Genomic DNA, 25,624 nt, shown 5'->3' with positions numbered 1-25,624 from the left:
ATCCTTGAGTCCCTCAGTGTCATCTCTTCCTTCCCATTTTTTACTGTTAGTGACTGCACTTTTTGTCCTCCTTACTTTATGCATAGATGATTTCAATTACCTCTTCTTGGAATCTTCACTGCACATTGTCTCTCTTCCCCCTATTTTACCTTACTCCTCTGCCAGGTTACTAGGAATCTACAATGTTTTCTTACGATCTATTGGATTAAGAGAGAAAAATTTTAAATAAAATCCCCTAATAACTAGTTCCACTTGCTAAACAAGTTTCTCATCACCTTTCTCCAAGCTACACTCTGTTCATGTTATACCTGACTTGCTTTGTGACATTGTTATGTTTTCTTCCATTTCTCTGAAAGCCCTTCTCCACTCTCAAGTGAAACCTCTTAGACCAGTCATTCTCACATTTTAGTGCTTCTCAGAATTACCTGGAGGTCTTGTTAAAACACAGATCACCAGTCTCTATCCCCATAGTTTCTGCTTCAGAAGAAGTCACTAATTTGCATTTCTCACAAGTACACAGGTGATGCTGATGCTGCCAATCAGGGAGCATGCTTCGAGAATCACTGACTTAGACCAATAGCTCTCAGTCCTGGGTCCACATTAGAATCACCTGGTGTAGTGGGCTGCTGTGATGCTTTGCCCAAATCTTCCTCCCAGGATTAAGACCTTTATTTCCCCCAGATGCTGGGGATGTTGGTTGCTGATGGTTCACAACTGTATTCCTCTCTGAGAATTGCCCTTGCACATACTCTTTGTAACTACCAACCCAGATCAGGATTAACACACACACACACACACACACACACACACACACACCACATCTCTAAGTACCTAGAAAGTTCTGCTGTGCTCCTTCTCAGTCAAGTCATCAAAAGATAACTTGGATTGCCATGATTAGATTTACCTGTTGAAATTTTAATAATTATTCAATATATACTCTTCTGTCTCTGGCTTCTTCCACTCAGTAAAATTTGAGATTCACCCATTTTGTTCTGTGTGTAGGTAGTTTCTCTTTTATTGTGTGTAGTATTGTATCAGTGTACCACAATTTATTTACCTATTCTCCTATTGAGGGACATTTGTATTGTTTCCAGTTCTTGAATATATTCATTGCTAATATATATCTTCATCCAGTCTGTGGTTTGTATTTTAACTCTTTAATGATTGTAAAATCTTGACTTCATTGAAGTCCAAATTTTTTATGGTTATCTTTTTTGTCTTCTTTATGAACTCTTTGCCTATACCTGAGGTTTAAAAAGATAATGATACCCAGAATCTACTCCAGATAAATTAAATCAAGATTATATGTATTTTTAAAAATCTCCTCAGATGATTCTAATGCACAGCTACATTTGCAAGCCACTGACTCAGGCCATGAGCTTCCAGAACTTAGAGATAGTGACTTACTTATCTCTGTTTATAGAGCCCAGCACCCACTGCCTTATGTGATGGTGCTTGATAACCCCTCATATTTGATGAACTTACTCCGTCTTTCCCAGGTCATCTCAAATTTTATCTTCTCTATGAAATTCTTCCCTCTATATGACTCCCAATGACATTGTCTTTCTCAGACTATTTTGCTCTATTAGTATTTCTCAATTGTTTAAGTATTTGTATCTTCTGTCTGTAAACAGTTTGCAAAGCTGTTAGTAAAGAGAACATTCAGGGGGAACCTTGTTCTCTCTCCCTCCTGTTTCTCTGGGGGAGATTAGCCTCCAATCTCTGGAAGAAACTGTTTTGGAGCATTATCTCCACTTCCTTTCTCCATCCTCTCGTTTCTGCTCTCTCCGGGGTTCTCTCCCACAAGAAGTAACCAATGTGCTTGGTGAAATGGAGAGAGTCCAATGGACATCCCAATCCAAGGAGAGTTGGACATTGAAACCCAGGATTTTTCTATTCATTTTCTTCCCCTAGCTGCTGCAAACATTAGTAAGAATGTCAGGGCTCTCTCATGGCCTCTTTCTCTATGTAACTAGTCAACTAAACTTCTCCATCTGCAACTGATTAAGGAAGTTATATTCATACAGAGCCCTGGGTTCAGGCTGTCAAAGGATGATGTGACCCTCACTCAATACATGAACTAAAACAATAAAACTGAACTGATTGCTGATCGTAGTAAAGAAAGCACATAGTAAAGGAAGTACTGGAGGGTACTTTTGGTTTAGAGTTTTCTGACATTTAAAAACAACGTAACCATGTCCTTAATATGAAGAAAACTTAAATGAAACCTTACTGTAACCTAAGAGCTAGCAGCAATCCCCCTCCTTTGGTCTAGGACACAGTGGGAGAGCAGATGTTTCCGTTTTACATTCTTGTTCAGGTGGTTAACTGGAAGCTGCTCTTTGCTGTCCCTGATCTCCTGCATTGATTCTGGTGATGCCTTGCACCACAGTTCTGTTTGCCACCAGTCACCTGGTCACAGCTCAGGGCACAGGCCCTGGTGGGATGTGATGCCCTTGACTGGGCCCAGGTTGGGGAGGAGAACGGGTGACAGTAAGTGTTTATTCCACTGCACTGTTCCTTTAGCTTCTGGAGCACCAGCATGCCGGTGGTCACATGTTCAGGCTTTGAGCAGATAGAAGTTAACCTTTTCCAAAAAAAAAAAAAAAAAAAAAAAAAAAAAAAGGAGGTTAGAGTGGAAGAGAGCCAAAGCATAAGAGACTCTTAAAAACTGAGAACAAACTGAGGGTTGATGGGGGGTGGGAGGGAGGGGGGGGGTGGGTGATGGGTATTGAGGAGGGCACCTTTTGGGATGAGCACTGGGTGTTGTATGGAAACCAATTTGACAATAAACTTCATATATTGAAAAAAAAAAAAAAAAGAAATGCTCTAATGGAAAAAAAAAAAAAAGAAGAAGTTAACCTTTTCCAGAGTCCAAAGGGAAAAGCACAGTAAAGGCAAAATCTCTCTGCCGGCTTCCCTTGAATTCTATTCTAGCTTCCTTTTTGGCTCCCCTGCCCTCACATTACTCCTGTTTACCTGTGCTTCCACTGTCTTTTTAAGGAGATCCCTCAGTCACCCTCAGGCATTAACCTGGTGCCAGGGTCAGCCTCTCTCTCTCTCTCTCTCTCTCTCTCTCTCTCCAGTCCTCAGTTCCTGATGTCTGAATCAGCTGGTTCAGGTCCAGACCATCACAAATTTCAATGTGCTTATAACTCACTCAGAATCTTGTGAAAAGGCAGCTTCTAATTCATGAAGTCTTGGGAGGGGTTTGAAAGTTTGTAACAAGTCCCTGCTGATGCTCTCACCCGGTTGACCTGCCACCACGGTTTGAATAGGGAAGTTCTTGTAACACAGTAGGGAAGGGTTCATGAGGACAAACAGGGAAGGCAGATGACATGATTAAATTCCAAGACACATCATGCGGATTTGGCACTTAAAGTGGAGTGGGCGCTGGGCTTGGGCCCTGCACACCACGTCCCCTTTGTGACCTCATCTGTGCGCTGCAGGCTTCAGGGTTGCTTTATGATTTTAGTGGGCTACAGACATGTTTGCCTTTGTGGATTCCTTCTTCCATAAAAAAAAAAAAAGTTAGAAATTATATTTTATGATTGTGCTGGTACAAAGATGAATTAATCCAGGCTGAATTCATTATTGTATATAGTAATCTATATATATTTTCTTATATTTAAAGAAATGAAAATTAAAACTTTTCTGTGGGGCCCTAAAAGTATCATGGGCCTTAAGCACTGTGCCTACTATGTCTAACAAAGAAGCCAACCCCGGTGGGCCTGCCTGACAGACATCTGCCATGAGAAAAGTACTTCTTAGAGACAGAGCCGTTTAAATGTTAAGGGATAAAAATATTTTCTAACTGTCTTAAATTTGCAAAGCATCACCTTTCTGTGGCACTACATTAATATTCAGGACAAGAATTAATTCAATTTGTTCATTCCCCTCCCTGCTGCTTTCCAGATTGTGCTCATTTGGATTTGTCATGAATTAAAGAAAAGGATATAATATTTTAATGGCTATGGCCTTAATTACAAAAAGAGGAGCTTTGAGACTCTTACTCCAGGAAGAACTTGATTACATTTTTAGTCAAGGGCCTGTAGTTCTGCTCTGTCTCCACCTACAGGTATTTTGTTCTTACAGTTCTGAAAATACATAAAACAGAGGCAATGGGAGCCACACTGGTTGAAGTGGGAGGCCTGGGGCCCTGCTGGCACATCTTCTCCTCCATCCCTCCTGGGGAGCCTACAGCTCTGCACAAGCCAGTTTAGAGCCCGACAACTGAATCCCCTCCCACACCCACCCCCCACCTTACACATAAGGAACCAGAGAGCCAGAGAGTGTGATTGTGTCCTCTGTTTTTTAAATCATAAACTTTGATGTGTTTCCAGGTATTAGAACTAGCCTGCCTATTCTAGAATTAGAAAAGAACTAGCCTGCCTATTAGCTTGGAATACTTGGCCTTCCTTCCAGACTGAATAGTTAGTCACTTTGCTACTCTGAATGGTTTTGATCCCAGAACCACACCCTGATTTCCTGGAGAAAAAAAGAAAGGCCGGAATAGAATTGTCAAGGCAAACAATGTCCTACTACCCAGGAAGAGATAATAATAGCACACAGGTACTTAGAACAACGTGGGTCAGGCCTGGTTCTAAACACTTGACACATGTTAACTCTACATGATTTTACACGGCAGTGCTATGAGGCGAGTGCCATCTTGTCCATGTCCAAGGGAGATCTTCTGCATCTTGTACAGAGTCCCTGGCTTTTCAGATGGAGTTAGGCCATGGTCCCAGTCAGTCTGCCTCCAGAGTCTGTCTTTTAACCACTGTGCTATGGAGAGAGTCCTAAAAGTTCCCATCCCAGTATTGACATTTTTTATTTTAGAAAACACTTATTTCCTTAATTTTTCATTTGGCTTTTCCATTCTCCAAGAATTGAGAATTTTTTTTTTTTTGAGTGTGGGGGGGCACAAGTGAGTGAGGGGCAGAGAGAGAGAGAATCCCAGGAGGAGCAAAGAAAGAGAGGAGAAGGAGAGAGAGAGAGAGAGAGAGAGAGAGAGAGAAGTGGGGCTCATGCTTACCCTATGCAGGGTCCTTGCTCACCCGAAGCGGGGCTTGAGCTTACTAACCATGACATCATGACCTGAGCTGAAGTCAGATGCTTAACGACCAAGCCACCCACATGCCCTAGAATTGAGGAATTTTTAACATCCTTCCATGGCTAGTGATATTGCTCACCTATTAGCTCAAAATCCATCTGCAGACAAGAACTTCAGATCATGATCTTATTCCTCAGTTTTGTGCTTATGGGGAGCAACTGTGATATAGAACAGTCTTGGGGGCTCAGGGAGAAGCTCCTGCCAGCTGCTGTGAGTTCAGAGAGTGAACCAGGGTAAAGCTGGGTCCTCAGAGCTCTTGCTGTCTGTCACCCCACAGCCTTCCCCCCCCAGGCACACTTTCCATGCCTGGATGCTATGTCTGCATCTCAGCAGTTGGACTAATTAGTCAAGCTTCATCCCTGCCCAGGTAGCTGTGCAATACACAGAGCTCCTGTCACCACTGAGATTGACAGTTTCCTAGCTGGGAAGCAGTTGAGTGTTCAGAAAATAGTTTCTGGAGCCAAGCTGCTTAAATTCAATGCTCATCCTATTACTTACTAGCTTGGAGGTGTTGAAGAAGTGGTTTAATTCATCTGTGCCTCAGTTTTCTTATCAACAAAATGGAAATAATTATAGTACCTACCATTTAGCTGTTGTGAAGAAATCAATGAGATAATACATGTAAAGCATGTAAAACAGTGCCTGCTTCATAGTAAATAACTAATAAATAATAACATTTGTTACGATGAAATGGTTGGCAGCAGGAGAGAAGATAAAGTGACTTTGTACTGTCATTTGAACATATCTTAAGACTAAAATTCTCGAGGTATCCGTCACCACTCTAGTGGACCCCCCCTTTCATTCTATCGTCAAATGAACATGATTTCTCAGACTCAGAATAAAAGCCCTGATCCACACATGTCCCTTACAGTCAGGTGGGGACAAAGCAGGGCCGAATATGCAACACAAACGTCCTGGGAGTCGTCAAACTCACTCATGCCCCATGAGGCCAACTCATCTATGTCTGTTAATCATAATAGTCTGGGTTATATTGCCAAATCACCTCTGATTCACTGGTTTCACCTCTAACCAGTAGAAAACCTGTGTTCAACTCCATGAACAGACACTCCTCCTTCTTGGCTTAGTTTATCCCTCATCTTAGCTTGTTGTTTTCGGTTCCTGACTTTGTCCTGTCTTGTCTGAGATTCTGTACCACTCCTAAACAATTTCCTTTCACATCTTGGCCTCCCTGTCTTACTTTCTTTTCTTGCAAACAATTTTTATTGTGGAAAATACCACACATAAAACGATACTCTGAACACTGTGCTATGCCTCTCAGTCCCATTCACAAATGAAAGACTTAGTCCCAGTTGCTAGGAGCTCGGCCAGCAAGAAGTCCTCAGCTGTGAGCCTCCTGTGCAGATGGCCGTGGCTGAAGAGAGCTGCTTTGCTCACGGTCAAGACCTTTTCCCAAGGGTGGCTTATATCCAATGACTGTAGGTATACAAAAACCAGACCCATCACCAAATCAGGACAACTCAGAAGGGCCATTCCAGCTTCAAAACTCTCTATGTGGTTGCTTGTGACCTTCACTGAGACCCAGTCTGGTCCTGCTTTCTTCAGTTCTCTTCCATAGGTGTGCTGATTCTAAGAACACTCCCAAATAAACCTCTTACATGGTAATCTCCCATCTCAGAGGCTGCTTCCCCGGGATCTCAACTTGTGACAGATGTACACAACATTCATATAGTTTAAAGAACAATAAAATAGGCGTTCATGTACCCTCCATCCAGCTAAAGATAAAGAATATTTTACCAGTACTTTGAAGCCCACTGTGTACCCCCTGCACTCTAACCCTAGGTAATTACCATCCTGATTCTGGGGGCAAAAATTAAGAAGAGCCGCAAAAACTTGACACAGAAGAGTTTCGAGAGCAAAGCTGGGCTGGGGTGAGTTGTGAATGGACAAGTGTCATTGAACAATATTACTAACTGCAAGCAGGTGGGAGAACTCGGAAGCCTACCTTTGTGCGGATGCTGGGGCAGTGGAAGTTGGCAAGTGAGGAGAGCTAATTCACACTCAGAAGGGAACTCATTTGGGAGAGGAGCTGGAGGTCAAAACCAGGAGACCTGAGGCAAGGTGCTGAGGGTGGGACTTTGCATAGATTGGATGTCTCCTCCATCCTCTTCCTATCCACGTAAACATGTTTAATCACAGCAGCATCTACACATCCTTGAAAAACAGTGATATAAAGAACATATAAACATATGTTTATAGTATACATCTGTCCTTAAGCAAGATTGTTTTGTGCCTGTCAATGCTTCCCAAACTTTTATGCAGAAGGAAGTATATATTACTTTGAAATTTAAATTATATTTTTTACCCACCCCATAACTAGTGTTCCAGTAAAATTGCCATGTGGCTTCATTTACCTGCCTGTGCATTGCTACTGACCCTAAGGGTTATACACATACTGTGTGAGAAATAGAGGCATATGAATTAGGGGAGCTCTTACCATTATTTAGGGCCTTCTGAGGAGGATTCTACAAACCACAAATTGGGATCACTGTGGGGTAATCAGATTAGGGAAATAATATATGAAATGAAACTATGCTAATGTGTCATTTTTCCCAGCTTATACTAATTTTCAAATTAATATTTCAAAAAGATTCTGAGTAATATAATGGCCAGGCCAAATCAGAAGGGGAGATGCTTAGGTGGATAGACTTTTATTTAAAGAATAAGCTTTTAATTTTAGAATAGTTTTAGATTTACAGAAAGATTACCAAGAAAGTACAGAGCTCCCACATACCCCATACCAAGTTTCCCATGTTATTAACATCTTACATTATTAGTATATGTGTGACAACTAATAAACCAACATTGATTTATTATTTTTAAGTAAAGTCTATGCTTTATTCAGATTTTCTGAAAAAAATTTTTTAAGAAAGAGAGAGTGAGAGAGTGTGTGTGTGGGGGGGGGGGGCGTAAAGGGGGAGGGGCAGAGGGAGAAAGAGAGAGACTCTTAGGCAGGTTCCATGCTCAGTGTGGAGCCCGCTGTGAAGCTTGATCCCATGACCCTCTGACCCACCCAGGTGCCCCTGGATTTCCTCAATTTTTATCTGATATTCTTTTTCTGTTCTAAGATCTCACCTTAGAACAACAAGTAAATTATGTTTACTCAATCCCTATCTTCCTACAAATCAAACCACTCAACAAACTGCACAGACTAATGGGACGAATCATTTCTAGGGTGGCAAAGTTCTATGATGATCCTCAGGAGCATTGTGATAAAGGCCAGAAAGGTGACTAACAGTTAATTGTGAGAAGAGTAGAACCTTTGGGGGAATAACGGACAGTTTCATTACAGTGATGTTTCCTTTGAAAGTTTTGGCTTTCTATTAAATAGTTGATATCAAAATGAAGAGCGTTACTAATTCAAGAAGGGAATCTATCCTTGAGGAAGAACATGAAGAACAAAAGCTTTTCAGAGACTTTCTATATGTGTAAAAATCTGTATGTATCTGTCCTAAAGCATTCTGTTATATACTATGATCTTCAAAGACCTTTGAAGACTCTTGGCTATGGTAAACGACTCATACTGCCTGGATTCAGATATTTGGCTCCATCACCTATTTGGGGCAAGTTCCTTAATCTCTGTGAGACTTAGTTTATTCATCTGTAAGATGGGATAATAAGAGTAGGCTAAAATACAAAATTGTCCTTCTGATAGGTTATGAACAGTCAATTATGAGCAATTTCCTACATTAAATCTGACAATTTCTACTTCAAAAGGTTCTTGAGAGGATTACTTGAGATAATGACAGGCTTAGAACATACTTGGGACTCAGTGGAGACTCAATATACACGAGCCATGATTAACATATACTATTTTCTTCTTCTCTGCAAGTTTTGAATATGTAACATGACAATTTAGAAAAACTACGCTCATCATGATTAAACCCATGGATGGTAGGCCCACTTCTTGCTATAGTCAAATATACAATGAGTTTAACTTAGTCCTGCCTGAAGTCAAGGGAGCAGATCAAATCAGGGCCTGGAAAGGAGAGAGAGTGGCACAGTGCTTCGTGGCACGATTTGAGGAGCACTAAAAGATTTCTCTCACCCAAAACATTTCCTGGCATATCCTGACCATCTGAACATCTTCAACATTTGTTCTTTTATACTTAGCATTGCATCTGCTAGTGTCCACTTAAGCAATCCAGATACCTTACTTATATAAACGTATGCACATAACAAGACACTGGGGGGAGAAATTCACCACAGAACAGATTGGGTGAGGTGAAGATGAGCAGTGTAAAGACCCAAGTCAAAGTTTTCACTTGTGAAGACTGCATCAAGACAGCTTTGGGCAAGGCTATTCTCAAGAGGTCCTCCATCTTATGGTACTTTGAATTCGTTGTATAAATACATTTTGTGGAATAGGAAGGAAGAAAGAAGAAAGGACAAACTGGTTTACATGCTTCTCTGGCTCCTACATGCCGTTGTTCACTTCCTGAAGTGAGAACAGAGGACAGCTTTCCTCTTCTCTCCTCCCCTTTCCTTTCAGTTTTCTCTAGCAAGAATATTCCTATTATTTTAACCTTAGTATTTCTCTTTTCCCTCTTTCTCCACCTTCCTACTAATTATTATGTATTGGTTCACGCATGACATTTTTGGTATAATTAAGTACCTAAATTATTCCTTAGAAGTAAAGTGAAGTAAGAACAAAGAAGAAAAAGCACATCTAATTAGGCAAAGAGCAAGCTGGAGTTGTCTGGAGAAGGAGCGCGTTCTCAGAGCGCCATTTGAGGTCACTCATTTTTCTTCCTCTCCCCACTTACTTCTGCCTAAGCACTGCTTCCCTACTGAAATAGGAGTTTACTAACTAGTTTATAACCTGTAGCCAATACCACACTACTGGTCTTTTCTTCTTATACATATGACTTTTCTTTGCAACACGGGCCCCGGCTACCAGCTGCAAGTGTGTCAAGTTAGGCAACAGGCTCCTGGAGTCCTGTGTCCTCAAGCAGATAAAGCTTCCTCAGACACCATGAAGTCCTGTGCTCTGCCACTTGGCAGCTGTGTGACCTTGGGCAAGTTACTTAATGTCCTTGTACCTCAGTTTTCCTTATGCATATATGTTAAATCGGGGTAATAAAGTACCTCCTTTATGGGGGATTTTAATGAGAAAATAACTGTCAAGCACTCAATAAATGTTAACAATGACTGGGATGATTATGATAATGATGATGATGAAGGAAATATTCACGGGGCCACTTACACAAATTTTGTGTATGTGTCTTAATTTGTCTGGTTCCCCAGAGTGTCAGTGGAAAGAATTTGCCTCATGGCCATATTTGGTGTTCAGTCATATAGAGAAATATTTGATGTATTCACAGGAGGATGGGTTTAGGGAAGCCAGATTAAAGAAAGGGCAATGGGCCATCTGAAATAAAATTCCTCATCAAGAAGTAGAGAGTCTGTTACATTTAGAGTACTTAGGTCAAAGTCCGAGTTAGAAGGTAGAAAGAGGTTCCAAATACAGTGTGTGGCTGCATGTGAACCCACCCTGACTCAGTGTCAACCTTGCCAGGCTGCAAAGTAAGAAAGAATTATATCTTTGGGAATCCAAAAAATTCTGCTGTAGGAACTCCTCTAAAGAGCTTGACAGGAAAAAAGGGCAGGAAGCATTAATCAGTCATTGCCTCCTGGGAGCTCATAGTCAAATATAGACATACAAGAATGGGACACACAGATAGAACAAAAGAATTACAAATGTATCAAGTATTTATCCACTTACATGATGTGTTAATCAAAAGTAAAGGTACTTTAGAAATGGATCCCATAAGATTAATGCCATAAGATTACCTAGTAGATATTAGTTTTAGTTAAGGTAAAAGACAAATGTCAGCTTACATTTAAAAGTGGCAAGGTTTGTGGGATAAATTTATTTTAGATCTTGGGACAATTTTACTTTAGGTCTTGGCCTATTTTAGATTCCACTGGAGGCTGGATCAAAGGAAAGGATCTTGGTTGTTGTGGGAATTTCATTGTGTCCCTCAAAAAGATATGTTGATGTCCTAGCACCAGCACCTGTGATTATAACTTTAATTGGAAATGAGGTCTCTGGAGATGCAATTGAGTTATGGTGGGGTCATTAGGGTAGCTCCTAAACCAGGATGATTGGTGTCCTTATAAGAAAAGGAAAATGTTATGTGAAGAAAGATACACAGGGAAACACCACATAATGATAGACACAGAGATGGAACAATGTAGCTGGAAACAAAGGACCACCAGAGGCTGGGAAGAGGCAGGAAAGGATTCTGCTTAGTCTTGGAACATATACCTGCTTACACCTTGATTTCAAACTGTAGGAAAATACATTTCTGTTTTAAGTCACTCAGTTTGTGGTACTTTATGGCAGCCCTAAAAAAGTAAATACTGAGAGATGCTGATGTAATAAGTATTGGTACCATCAATTTACTATTGTGAAGTAGTTTTCATATATACATATATTATATATATATATATATATATATATAATATATATATATAATATATTATATATATATTATGCATCTTATATATAATTATATATATGTATTTGTTATGTATCATATTATATATATATTATTATATATGTAATTTATTATAAAGCAGGTTTTTTTCCAGGTAGCTAGTAATAGCTTTTTTAAACCTTTAATGTGCCTTTATAAATAAAAGCTTTAGTAGGTAGTTACTCTTAATAACAATATTAGAATCTATTCTGTATCTAGCAACCAGAATTTATTTAATCTAACAACTTCTTGCTGGTCAGCCCTCAATCTCTCCACTTCCTGCCTCCGACATTGCCACTTGTTTCTACCTCAGGGATGATGGGTCCTCATGGTCCTTCTAACCTACCATTCTGATCTTGTAGCATTTCCGTTGACTTCATGCTGTTCTTACTGGAGTCTGTTGGATATGTGGTCTATTCCACTCTGGTACAGTTAAAGAACTCTGTGTTTTACATTGTTTCTTACATTTCTGCTGGCAAAACATTTCAATACTGTGGTTTCCCCCCCTAATTCTGACATTTTAGTAGGAAATCTTGTTTTTTTGAGACTTTTCTCACATGTTTCATTAAAAATGCAAGTGCAGGGGCGTCTGGGTGGCTCAGTGGGTTGAGTGGCTGGCTTCGGCTCAGGTCATGATCTCGCGGTCCGTGAGTTCGAGCCCCGCGTCAGGCTCTGTGCTGACAGCTCAGAGCCTGGAGCCTGTTTCAGATTCTGTGTCTCCCTCTCTCTGCCCCTCCCCCATTCATGCTCTGTCTCTCTCTGTCTCAAAAATAAATAAACGTTAAAAAAATTAAAAAAAAAATTCAAGTGCAGGGTGGTCTTGTCTGGTAAGACTCACAGGAGACACTACACCTGAAGCCCGCCCCAGCTAGGAGCCTCATATAGTGCTTTTAGTCCACGATGCTTTTGTAGCTCATTAGCTCAGGAGTTCTCACTTGGTCACTGCAAGCTAAGCACAAAACAAAGACTGCTTTTCTGTGGGGACTGAGCCCCAGAGAGTCCTGAGGTTGAAGCCTAACTCTCGCCCAGTGTCCTTTAGGAAGCCTTTGCTCTGGTTCCTTCTAGTGCAACTTTAACCACCACATCATTATGCCAACACCAGGGCCTGCCTTAGTCAAAAGCAGACTGAATTTTGCTTCTAGTTCTGTCCTTCCCTTTTCGGGCTTTTCTATCAACAACTTCCTGTTTCTTATCCTTCTGACCTCTTGGGGAATGCTCTCTCTTTGAAAATCTGACAAACCAGTAGAACCAACCGAGTAATGAGAATTAATTTTTTCATGGAAGAAACCTTCCTACGTGCTTTTTAACAGGGGTTTTATAAAGATGATATGCTAATTTTAGTGGTAGGTAGGATCGGCCTTAAGAGAAAGGGAAGATTGTTTTGCTTTCTTTTGAGCAGCAGAGGCCTTATAGTACAGTTTCGATGTATATCCTATTTTAGTCTTTCACATATTTTTAGAGAATACAAGCCAAAAAAAAAAAAAAAAAAAAAGAGGCTTATGTTTATAGTGTACTTCTACTGTTAACACTGACTGCAGTCCAACAGTTCTAGCGGTTATTAGCGTTCATGGTATTTTCAGGCCCCACCAAAAGAACATCAAGCTTTTCCCTTTCTTTCAGCATCTGCTCGGTTGCTCTGTATTTCCAAGGACTATTAAAAGAACTGATTTGTATATTTGGTTCAGGAATTCCAAAATAACCTAGAGCTCTCATAATAAGCAGACTGCTGGCTTGTTTTTTTTTTTTTAATCAAAGCAATTATAAGATGCATGACAAATATTTTGTTAACTGGCCATTTTCAAAGGGACAAATGGAGGGAAGAGGCACAGGGGTGACAAAAAGTTCTCAAAACTGTGATTTCCAAGTTTCTGAGCTTTGACCTAAATTGTTAAGCAGGGTTTCAGAATACACTTGACCTCTGAACAGTACATGTTTGAACTGTGCGGGTCCACTTATACGTGGATTTTTTATAGTATAATATTGTAAATGTATTTTCTTTTCCTTATGATTTTCCCTTTTTTAAAATTTTTTTTAACGCTTATCCACTTTTTTGAGAGAGAGACAGAGTGTGAGCAGGGCAGGGGCAGAAAGAGAGGGAGACACAGAATCTGAAGCAGGCTCCAGGCTCTGAGCTGCCAGCACAGAGCCCGATGTGGGGTTTGAACTCACGAACTGTGAGATCATGACCTGAGTCGAAGTCGGACGCTTAACCGACTGAGCCACCCAGGTGCCCCTTCCTTATGATTTTCTTAATAACATTTCTTTTCTCTAGCTTACTTTATTGTAAGGATACAGTATATAATAATATAACATGAAATAATGTGTGAATCCACTGTCTATGTTATCGGTAAGGCTTCCAGTCAACAGTAGACTATTAATAAACTTTTCAGGAAGTCAACTTATACATGGGTTTTCCATTGTGTAGGGGTTGGCTCTCCTAACCCCCGCCTTATTCACGGCTTAACCGTATGTAATTTTTATTCTTCTGTCATTCCTTTCTAGTAAATGCTGAAGAGTAATAGTGTACAACCTGCTTTTAAAATAATGATTTGGATATATAACTTACTGTTTATAATGCATGTTTATTAAGTGGCCGAATACATTGTCTTTAGTTTCTTTATTTTTCTTTATCAACAAATGTTTACTAATGACACTGAATTATATTCCAGGCAGAGTGCTAGAGATGCAAAGATAAAACATATTTCCTGTTATTGAGCTGACAATATGTATCAAGCTAATAAATAATTGCCACATAGCTTGAAAAGTAACAAAAGTATGTATTTGTTAAAGGGACAGTACGGCAAAAAAAGGACCAATGTGGATTTGATAGACTGGAGAGGATCTTGCAGAAGAGGAGGTCGCTGCGTTGAGTATTGAAGGAAGATTATGATTTTAACACACAGATGGGAGTGGTAGGGGGATGGAAAGGCAGCTCTAGCAGAAGGAACAGTCTACACCAGAGCAAAGAAGTGAAAGTTGGAGAACATTTAAAAGTCATTTTGGACTGGACTGACATCTGAGGAAGTCATGAACTGTGATGCTCATGGAAGGCAGGGGGATCCAGTCCCAGGGTACCTTTCTCCATCTTACTTAGGAGTCTGTAGAAAAGGCAGAATCTCTGAAAGCTATTAACAGAAATGCGCATGTTATGAGAAGTGGATATTGGATTTAAGAATGGTGACACCAGAGGGGGTAGACCAAGTAGGAGACTATTTAGTGTTAAGGTAAAACATGATGAGAGCCTGAGGTAAGGCAGTCAACACAGGCAGGAGAAGATGAGGTAAAAATAAGAGATGTTTAAAAGAGAACATTTAATAACTAGTTGAGCCTTGGGAAATACTGACATTTGAAATGTGGGTGAAGCAGAGAATGAGAGGAGAAGGCATTTAGATAAAGTAGAAGGCATGGGCCAAGGAGCAAAAGTTGAACCAAGTAGAAGACGGTATTCCATAGCATCCAAGTCTCAGTTTGTACATAGGCAGAACAATAGTAAGTGGTGTTCATTCACTCACTCTTTGACACATATTCTTGGGTTTCTATTGTGTGTCAGGTTCTGTCTACATTCTAAGGACACAGGGATGAATAAAAGAGATCAGACTTTGCTTTCCTAAAGCCTATAATCAAATGGAGGGGAGACAGATAATACAGAAGTAAACCCACAGATGAACAATAATTTGAAATAGTTATAAATCACCAAAGGAAAAGAAAGCAGTGTTATGTGACAGAGCATGACTGAGGGGATGAGTGCTATTTTAGACTAGGTGATCAGGAAAGGCCTTGCAGAACGATGATAAGGGGTCAGCCAAGAAAAGATCTGAGGCGTTCCAGGTGGAGGATATAGCTAGGGCAAGATTCTGAAGGGGAAACACGTTTAGAGGAGAGAAGGAAGCCTGGTGAGGCGGTTGGTAGTGTGCTAAAGGTGTGAGTAGAATGAGATGGGTTGGAGCAGAAGCTGAAGCTCCATCATGGAAACCTCAATGAACCATGGTAAACAACTTGGACTTTTTTCTAGATGCGATGGGAAGCTATTGGAAGATTTTAGACATGAAAGTGACATGGCCTGATTTATGTTTCTAAAAGCTCACTCTGGCTACAATGGAAGAATGGATTGTAGTGGAGTCTTGGAGACCATTTGAGCAGTAGTCCAGGTAAGAAACAACTGTGGCCTGGTCTTGGGGTTTGGCAGCACAGACGAAACAGATTGTGGATATATTTTGGAAATGGAGTCATTAGCATGTTCTGAAGGGTGATTTTGGTAGAGTACCACTGGGTGGATGATGATGCACTTTTACTAAGATGGTGGAGGCTTGAGTGGGAGAGGTCAAGAGTTCTATTTTTCATTTGTTAAACCTAAGGTGCTTATCACATGAAGATGTCAAGTGAGTAGCTGCATATGTGAATTTGGAATTCAAGGGAAGATGTAAATTTGGAATATTGTAGATGTATAGATGTATTTAAAACCACAGGACTGGATATTACTTTGGAAGGAGTGAGGCCACAAAAGAAATGGTGCTCCAGGACCGAACCTGAGATAATTGGATTTGAGCTGGGAAAAAAGATCCAACAAAGGAGACTGAGAAGGAGTTTTCTGTGACATAGATAGAACCAGGATGGTATGGTGTCACTGAAGTCACAAGAAGAAAGCTAACCACTGAGGGAGGGGTGATCACCTGGGTCAAATGCCATGAAGATGTGGTACAAAATGAGGACAGACTTAATGCCACTGGTGACTTTGATAAAAGGAGATCCAGTGGAGTGGACAGATAAGAAACTTGATTGGAGGGGCGCCTGGGTAGGTCAGTCAGTTAAGTGTCTGACTTTGGCTCTGGTCATGATCTGGCACTTCGTGAGTTTGAGCCCTGCTTCAGGCTCTGTGCTGACAGCTCGGAGCCTGGAGCCTGCTCCGGAGTCTGTGTCTCCCTCTGTCTCTGTCTCTGACCCTCCCCCACTCATGCTCGCTCGCTCTCTGTCTCTCTCTGTCTCTCTCTGTCTCTCAAGAATCAACATTAAAAAAAATTAAGAAAAAAAAGAAACTTGATTAGAGTGAATTGAGAAAATGAAGTGTGGACATACAGGTTGGGTCTTTTAAGATATTCTAACAGTACAAGGAAGAAGAGAAGTGTGATGTTGCTAATATTTTCTGAACACTATCCTGTGCTAGGCATTTCTGCATATAGTATTTATAATTCTCACAACAATTATACAAAGTAGGTATTTTAATTTTCACTGTTTAGATAATTAAATAGAAGGTGAGGGTGCCTGGGTGGCTCAGTCAGTTAAGTATCTGACTTTGACTCAGGTTATGATCTCACAGTTAGTGGGTTCAAGCCCTGCTTCAGGTGCTTGAGCCCTGCTTTGGGTGAACAATGCTTCTTTCCCTCTGTTTCTCTGTCTCAGCTCCTCGTGGGATTCCCTCTTCCTCTCTCTCTCTCTGCCCTTGTTCACTTGTACCCCTCCCCCCCATAAAAAAAGAAGAAGATGAAAAGGATAAGAAATGTCCTGAAAGCCACAGAGCCTCATTCCATTGCTCCATAGTTCTACCATAGTAGCAGATCACCCCACTGATGTGATTTTCCAGAGATGCCCTCTGGATTTCTGACCAGAAATAGTTTTCCTGAGGGATTAAAAAAATCCATTCTTGAAAGTTTTTCAGACTTCTCTGTTATTAATTAAAATGTCAATAACCAAGGGAAAGGTAACATCAAATAGTTCATAATGTGGATTCCTATTATTTTAAGTACTATTGATAAGATCATTACATCCCAATTTTTCTCTTCAAAACGTTCCTTTGTGCTCTGGAATCATACTTCCAACTTGACATTTTTTTAAAAAAAAGTTTATTTATTGATTTTGATAGAGAAGGAGTGAGAGAGCACATGCAAGCATGCATGGGGAAGGGCAGAGAGAGAAAGGAATAGAGAGAATACCACGCAGGCTCCACACTGTCAGCGTGGAGGCCGATGCAGGGCTTGTTTTCAAAAATGGTGGGATCATGACCTGAGCTGAAATCAAGAGTCCGACGCCTAACCGACTGAGCCACCCAAATACCCCCAACTTGACATTTAAATGGCTTACAGGCACTTAAAAATCAACATATGCCAATATATCTTGACTCCCACAACCCCTCTTCCAATTTCCCATCCTGTCAGTTGTCTGTTGCAGAAATCTGGTAGTCATCTTCTAATTCTCTCTTTGCTTACCCCTCACATCAGATCTGTCAAGCTATGTTGGTTCTGCCTGTAAGAGAGACTTTAAATCTGTCTGCCTGTCCCCATCTTCGGCATCTTTACTGCTACCCCAATCAAAGTGGATCCCTCCCACTCATCATCTCACTATGACTCTTGGTTTCCTTCTGGCACTTAGCTCATGTTATTATCATTTGTTTAATTTTTTTGTTTGCTTACTTTCTGTTTATGCCTCCTTCTAGAATGTCAGTTCCATAAGGCAGGGGCTTTATTTTGATTACTGTTGTATCCCCAGTGTTCACCACAATTAGCACAATGTTAGGTACATGGGAGATGCTCAATAAACATATAGGTACTTGAATGAAAGGTTTAACGAGCAGGTAATTTCCCCGTGGGTGGCAGGCACTGAAGGGAAAGAAACAGCCCCCGTCTAGTGTGGCTGAAAAATAAAATGACAAAACCCGTGGTCATCAACGTCAGGCTCTCCCAGAACATGGGGGTGAGGGAATCTGAGGCACCAAGGTAACTGGGGCCGTCTCCCTGCCAGTGATATCCTTTCCTTCTCTGACTCTGGGTTAAGTTGTACATGGCAGTTCTCTGACAGGGCAATAAAACAAACAATAGCTTGTTGGTTGGTAGTTTGCAAAGCACATTAGGTGTGCTACTTAGATGGCCTGTGAGACAGGGAATAGGTTTTACAGGAGGGAAGAATGAAGGATAAGCGGCTATGTTGTCGAGTGGATAAGGGCTGAAACCAGTGTGGGACCTATAGCCCTGACTCTTCGCAGTCCACATGCTACACTCACATTTTCTACCAAAAGGACATCATACCTAGCTTCAAAGTGCAACAGTGTTGTAGGGTCAATGCCAGGCGACTTGCCTAAGTGTCAATCTTTCTATTAAAAAGGGACATCTACTTTAAAATTTCACTTAGAATTCATCTTTCTCATTTCTGAGAACCAGGAAAAAACCCTGAAAACTGTAATGATTTATCACTTACTGAGACTTGTGCATATAATGATCTCACTCTTCAAAATGACCTGGGGAAATAGGTAGAAGAGGTTTATTACCCTCATATTTGAGATAAGTTATCTGAGTCTTAGGAAGAAAAGGGCTCAAGGTTATCCACTTATGGAACGTTGATTAAAAGCTTGGGTTCTTAGAGGAACACCGTCTATGTTTGATTCCTGGTTTGGCTGTTTATTAGCTATGTAATCTTGGGCAAGTTCCCTAAGTCTCTGTGTCCATTTTCCTCATTTATAAAATGGGGGCAATAATAGCATGTACCTCAGCAGGTTATTGTGAGAATCATATGTGTTAATCCATGGAAAGCATTTTGTATCATGTGTGGCACAAGGTAATTCCTCAATAAATGCTGGCTATTAAAAAGTGACTAAGCCAGCCCTTGGGTCCCGTTCTTCCAGCTGCGACTTGGTGGTCTTCCTATCGTTCAAGTTAGACCCAATCTTAGAAAAGCAAGTTGAAATCATTTTCTTTTGAAATGCTCTTTCAAGGAGCATCTGAGGCCAAGGATGTCTTGTTTAGATTCTTACTTAACTCATAACTGTATTGCAGAGCACAGGTCAGAACTTAATGTTGCTTCATCTTATGAAATCCCCGCAGAGAATGTTTTGGCAGAGCGTATGCTGAACATCACAGTATCAACATAAAGAGTTGCCCTTTTCCATTTTCAGTTTTTTTCTCCAGAATTTCAGACATGGGACAGATGTGGCCATGCCTTTTTGGGTTTTTTTGTTTGTTTTGTTTTGTTTTAAATTTTTTTAACGTTTATTTTTATTTTTGAGACAGAGAGACAGAGCATGAACGGGGGAGGGGCAGAGAGAGAGGGAGACACAGAATCTGAAACAGGCTCCAGGCTCTGAGCTGTCAGCACAGAGCCCGACGCGGGGCCGGAACCCACGGACCGCGAGATCGTGACCTGAGCCGAAGTCGGAGGCTTAACCGACCGAGCCACCCAGGCGCCCCTGTGGTCATGCCTTTTTGATATGACACACACTTGGACTTATTATGTGTCTAAGGAGAAATCTCTCAATTTCATATGTTTAATGTAATGTGATATTAGAGGATGCATCGATTATCTATTGCTTTTTCTGTCTTTTTAGGACTGTGTCACAGAATAAAAGGCAGGTATATTAGATTACATGTATATTTTGGACAGCATGGTTTGTAATGTTAAACAAAACAAAACAGAAAACTTGAAAACAACCCTAATGCCCATGAAGAGGGGAATGATTACATGAAATTTTAAATACCCATTTTGCAGAAAATTAGGCAACAAAAAGACTGAGTTACAAGCTGGAGGAATACCTGTGACATACTGCTAAGTGAAAACAAATCCTGTCGCAGATTATGTCCTTAGCATGATCCTATCTTTATTGAAAAACCCTAAAATCAACGTAAATGTATATCTTTCTATGAGTATGAAGAGGCATGAGAATATGGGGGTGAGAGAATCTGTTGGAACACACTAGTAGTAGTGGGAGGGATTGTTAGCCTGCAAGAATGTGAGCTTTTATAAAATTACTTCGTGACATTAATCGGCACACAGGCATACGTTGCTTATGAAATAAAAAGTCTAATAAGAACAGATTTTTAAAAGTGTTTTTCTTTAGCAGTGGCCACTTCATACATTGAATCTCCCAAAACCCATTGATTTTGAGGAAGCATATTGATAAGATGTCTCGAGGCACCCAATAGCGAAGCTGTTTGTCCTGTTTAGGAATCAAACCTCTGACCTTGGTCTCAACAGCACAAAGCTCCAACTGAACTAGTCCCCCTTGCTTACTATATAATCATAGCAAACACAGAATCAGCTTACAAATTATACAGACGTTTTCTGATATAGGATCATATACCTCCTCAACAAACCATGATTTAATTATGTTAGCCTTTTAATCCATACAAATGATCATACTTGGATTTCAGTATAGTGCAAAGCTGGAATGATAAAATCTGAACACTAAAAAAATCTGAATCTCAGATATAACAAATGCAATTGCTTTTTTCCCACTGATTTACCACTTTTCTTTAAAATGTGTGTTTGATGTCATTTAAACCATATCTGCTATTGTCACAACCGCCTATAGGTTTCAGATTAGTAAAGTCTTTGAAATATGAGTCTGCTCAGCAGAAAGGAATCTGTAGCACTTGGTATAAAGATTATAATCTTTGGCCTTCCTGTGGCAAGATTTACAACTGTGACCTTAGGCTCTATTTCTTTTGGAGTGTAGTCACTTTCAGTTACCAGTGATGATAGCTTTGAGTTACTGGGTCAGCGTGAATTGCCTAATATAATGTCAGATTCGTGCTTCCCAAGGGCTGGGCAGTATTAGGGACACGAAACAAAGTGAATTTTAATGTCTACAGAAGGCAGTGCTCTGATATATGAGCCACCCCAGTAACAGGGAATTTCCACGGCAAGAGATTTTAACACCAGTTCCTAACCTCTTCCATCCTATTCATCCTTTAAGTCATGAAATGTTATGACTTCACTTTTCATTAGGTGAAATAGTCTGAAACGGTTAAAGAGATGAAAAGAGAGAATTAAAAGCTAGCTCTACTTCAGGGCCTTTTCCTAGAATGTTAAAAAGAGGGGGTTGCATCAGGGATGATGCAAAGCTGAGAATAATGTCTTCCCATTCTGTTGACTTATCACAATCTAGAAGTGGAACTGAAACCCTTCTCACAATGCAGTTTCAAAATTAATATTTTGTTTGTCTAAAATCCAGATCTATCTCCGAATGGAAAGCAGTAAAAGTAGTTTGAGAATTTGGTTGTGACTAGTCAGTCGTTGACTAGTTTTCAACAGGAGAAAATTGCAAACATATAAATGCCTACCTTTCTTTGATATGCTGCATTAAAAAATGTTGTCGACACTAGATGGCACTCTAGCGTTGCTTTTCTTGTATGTTCCTCCAGGTCCAAGGTCCTTCAACATTAATTCCCTCCTTTAAAAAGAGCAAACATGCTATTTAAACAAAGGTCCCGGTAGTTGCTCTGTAGTTCTGTTTTTATATTTATAGTCATGTAATCAATATGTTGGAAGAGTAATTAATTTTTAACCTCAATCCGTAGGGAGATCAAATGTTAGTGGAGTTAATGGATGGAACAGGCTTCATTATTCTAAAGTAACACTAATGATAAGGCAGAGAAGAAAGAGAAGGGTTGTAAACAATTGTGCCATCAAATACAAGCATAAAGCAACAGTGCAACGTGACCGCAGGATGCTGACTTATTGTCACTCTCCTTCAGTACAGCTGTAGTTTCTGCTCTAGTCACCTAGACTACTTGAAATAGTCACTTCATTGAGCTTCTAAAATATGTCCTCTTCCAACCAATGCTGTTGGAGTTACTACTCCAAATAAGAGTTCTGATCTTGTTGCCCCTCTGTTTTGAAAGCCTTTTGTCCTTCCCCATTTCCCAACACCTTAAAGGCCTTTCACAATTTGAGTCCTCTACACTCCTGGAGCATGCATGCTCCTTAGCTCCGGGAGTGCCATGCAATTCTTTTATTCATGACATTTTTTTTTGCAGTGCTGTGTAGCTGACCATATGCTACGTTTTTACAAGAGAGGCAGCCGCCTTGTGCAGCATTCGTATTGCATCACATCCAGCGGCACAGAGTGTTCTGGATGGGTCACACCCAGGACAGGAGTGGGGTGGCTTGACCCACGCTGAGGGACTGGAAGCCAAAAAGGACAAAGAACTCACTTTTATCCTGATTATATCCTTCCATTACCCAACCCCATCCTTGAATTTCTGAACCTACTAACCAGGGTCATGAGAAGATAAGAAAGGTAGGCAGGGGAGGCTTGCAGTTGATTGTTCGCTCAGGCTCATTATCAGTAGACACACTACTGTTTCTTCCCCAAGTATTATATTCAAATTAACCTCTCTTGTTCCTTTACCATTCGTGTACTTTCCTGGCTTCCTTGCAGACATGACTCTCTCTCTAGTGGAGTATTCCTTTCCTGTTTATCCATCTGGGCCCAACGCACGTGCATCTTCTTTCAAAACCTCCTTCAATCCCTTCTAGCATAATGAATCTCCTTATATGCTGAATTCCCCAATTGCTTGATTTCTATGCTTATTACAATAATCTACCACAGTTAGGATTTCTGTCCTTATTTTTTTTTCTAATACAAGTGTAAATTATGGAAAGATTTGTAAATTTTTGTATCACCTACATTGCCTGACCAAGTGCCCCATCAAACAATTACAGTCCATTAATGTTGAATTTGCTGAGATTAGATGGGATAAAACTTGATCCCATGATGGATAGCCAAGTCAGGGACAGCTCATATTTTTTGGATTAATCATTAAAAAAAGAAGATTCTTTTTTTTTAACGTTTATTTATTATTGAGAGACAGAGATGGAGCATGAGTGGGGGAGGGACAGAGAGAGAGGGAGACACAGAATCTGAAACAGGTTCCAGGCTCTGAGCTATCAGCACAGAGCCCAATGTGGGGCTTGAACTCACAAACTGCAAGATGATGATCTGAGCTGAAGTCAGACACTTAACCGACTGAGCCACCCAGGTGACCCCAAAAAAGAATATTCTTCAGTGTTTTATTCCATAAAAAAACACTAGTTGATAGTGGTCTTGTATACATACCGTAAAAGAGATTATTAGTTGCCTATTCATATCCATTCTCCCCTTCCTTAAAAGAACCCTGGTTTTCATTTGGGCATATTGAAGCCAAAAGTAAAGGACTACATTTCCCAGTCACCCCTTGAATCTAGGGGTAGCTCTAAGACTATATTCTGGCCAAATATAGCAGTGGAAGAGTTCTGCAGGCCTTTTAGAAAGGTTCTTAAAGGATGTTGACTCAGCCTTTCCTTCTTTCAAAAACTCAGGAAGCCATCTGGACCACAAAGGTGACCATGAGGATAGAAGTCATGCACTGGGACGGCAGGCAGAAAGATGGGAGCTGGGTCCCTGATAACATTTTGTAGCCTCCACACCAGACCCAACTGTCTGACTTCCAACTTGTTTTGTGTACGAGAAAGAAGCTCTTCTCTCATTTAAGCCACAGTTGTTTTGGGGTGTTCTGAGCCCAGTCCTGATACACACACTCTAGATTAACTGTGGAGCATTTTTTTTTTTCAGGAACTTGCTTGAAGTACAGTAACGATCATATAAGCTTATCATCTAAGTGAAAGCAGGAGTTAAAGTGTTCAAAGTGAGCGGGAAAACGCAGGATGAACATCTTTCCAATTTAAAATGAAAGAAGACAAGCTTGGATATAATTTGTGTTGATTTAGTAATAGAAACTTTAGAACAATTAGAATGAAATGGAATTCTTCAGAAGCATAGACGAGACTTGTCATTAGGATTACCGGTCATGATGTATAATGACTGGTTAGGGTATGATCTTTGCTTGCTTATTATATTCACTTGGGACCTAGATAAATAGAGGTGAAAGAAGTGATAGGTTTTTATTCCTTTGGGTATGCAGTAGCTCACTTCTTTTTAGAACCAGAGGTTAATCATATTTGCATGGTGGGAGTGAGCAGAAAGAAGGTTAAAAAAAAATGGAAGAAATTAACAATTGTTAAGTAGCTTTAACCAGCTAGTAGCAAAGCATACATACTTTATTTAATTTTTCCATAAGTTTGTATTTTATAATGAAGTAAGTAACTTCTCAATCTTATCTCTCTGAGCTCTAAACATGAAGTGCCCTGAAGTTCTATCCTTGGCCTCTGTAGCTTCTCCCCCTAGATGATCTTGTCTGGTTCCATGGCTTTATACAACCAAATGTTGATGGTTTTGTTCCTCTAAGCTTCAGACTTACATATTCAAATGCCTGCTTGGCATTTTCAGTTCTTTGGCTAAAAGGCATCTTAAGTTGAAATGTCTGAAGTAGAACTCTTGATCTGACTTGTGACTCTCCCAGTTTTCTCTCAATAGCTGGTGACATCCATCTATTTGTGTAAGCCAAAAATCTAAGAGTTGCCTTTGATCATTCCCTTTCCCTCCATATCCACATACAGTCCATCAGCATGTTCTGTTCATTTCATCTTCAAAATGCCTCTCAAATCTGTTCACTTATCTTCATCTCTGCTGCCTCCGTCCTATTTCCATCCCACCTGATACCATGATCTCAGGCCAAATACTATTAAATAGCCACCTTGCTTCTTCTCTTGCTTTGCTACAATCTATTTTCACTTGGCAGCTAGACCGATCTTTAAAAAACCCTGGTTAACACCCTCCAGTAGCTTCCCACACATTTAGAAGTCTAACTTGTTTACATTTTCAACTTTGCCTCATATCACTCTTTCCCACCCAGCTCAACATACTACTGCCATGCAGGTCTGTTTCCTGGGCCTTGAACAGGCTCCCTCCTGCCTCCAGAAACAGTCTTTGTACTTGGTGTTCTCCCTGCCTTGATGGCTCCACATCAGCCCGTCATACTGCTGGCTCATTCTTACCTGTCAGCCTCAGCTCACATTTTCCTCTCTTAGAGAGGCCTTTCCTTATCACCCTACGCCAAGTAGCCATTTTAATCTTTACCTTTTATCCTATTTATTCCTTTCACAGCACTTATAACAATTTGAAAATAACTTGTGTGTATCTATCTCTCCTGTGTATCTATCTACCTGTCTATACACCCAGCCATTATCCATCCATTTTCCTGTCTTTTCCTTCCCTTCCTCCCTCCCTCCCTCCCTCCCTCCCTCCCTCCCTCCCTTCCTTCCTTCCTTCCTTTCCTTCCTTCCTTATCTTTTCCCTTGCTTTGGAGTAAGTGCTCCATGGGATCAATAGTCTTGTCTAGTATATTTCCTGGTGTATCTTTCTTCCTTA

General features: G+C 40.5%; 1 long non-coding RNA gene across 1 annotated transcript; it reads right to left on the bottom strand.

The window, feature by feature from the left end:
• Positions 1-953: 953 nt before the first annotated feature.
• On the bottom strand, positions 954-21,761 carry LOC144613983 (uncharacterized). Its single transcript, XR_013551484.2, has 3 exons — positions 21,657-21,761; positions 7,077-7,285; positions 954-2,587 (listed from the first exon to the last, which is right to left on the bottom strand). It is a non-coding gene; the product is annotated as an uncharacterized LOC144613983 (long non-coding RNA).
• Positions 21,762-25,624: the final 3,863 nt, after the last annotated feature.

This window comes from Panthera onca, chromosome A2, assembly GCF_046562875.1.
Source record: "Panthera onca isolate mPanOnc1 chromosome A2, mPanOnc1 haplotype 2, whole genome shotgun sequence".
In the NCBI taxonomy this organism is placed as follows: domain Eukaryota; kingdom Metazoa; phylum Chordata; class Mammalia; order Carnivora; family Felidae; genus Panthera; species Panthera onca.
The sequence above is the reverse complement of the archived record's forward strand: the minus strand, read 5'-3'. Positions and strand labels throughout refer to the sequence as shown.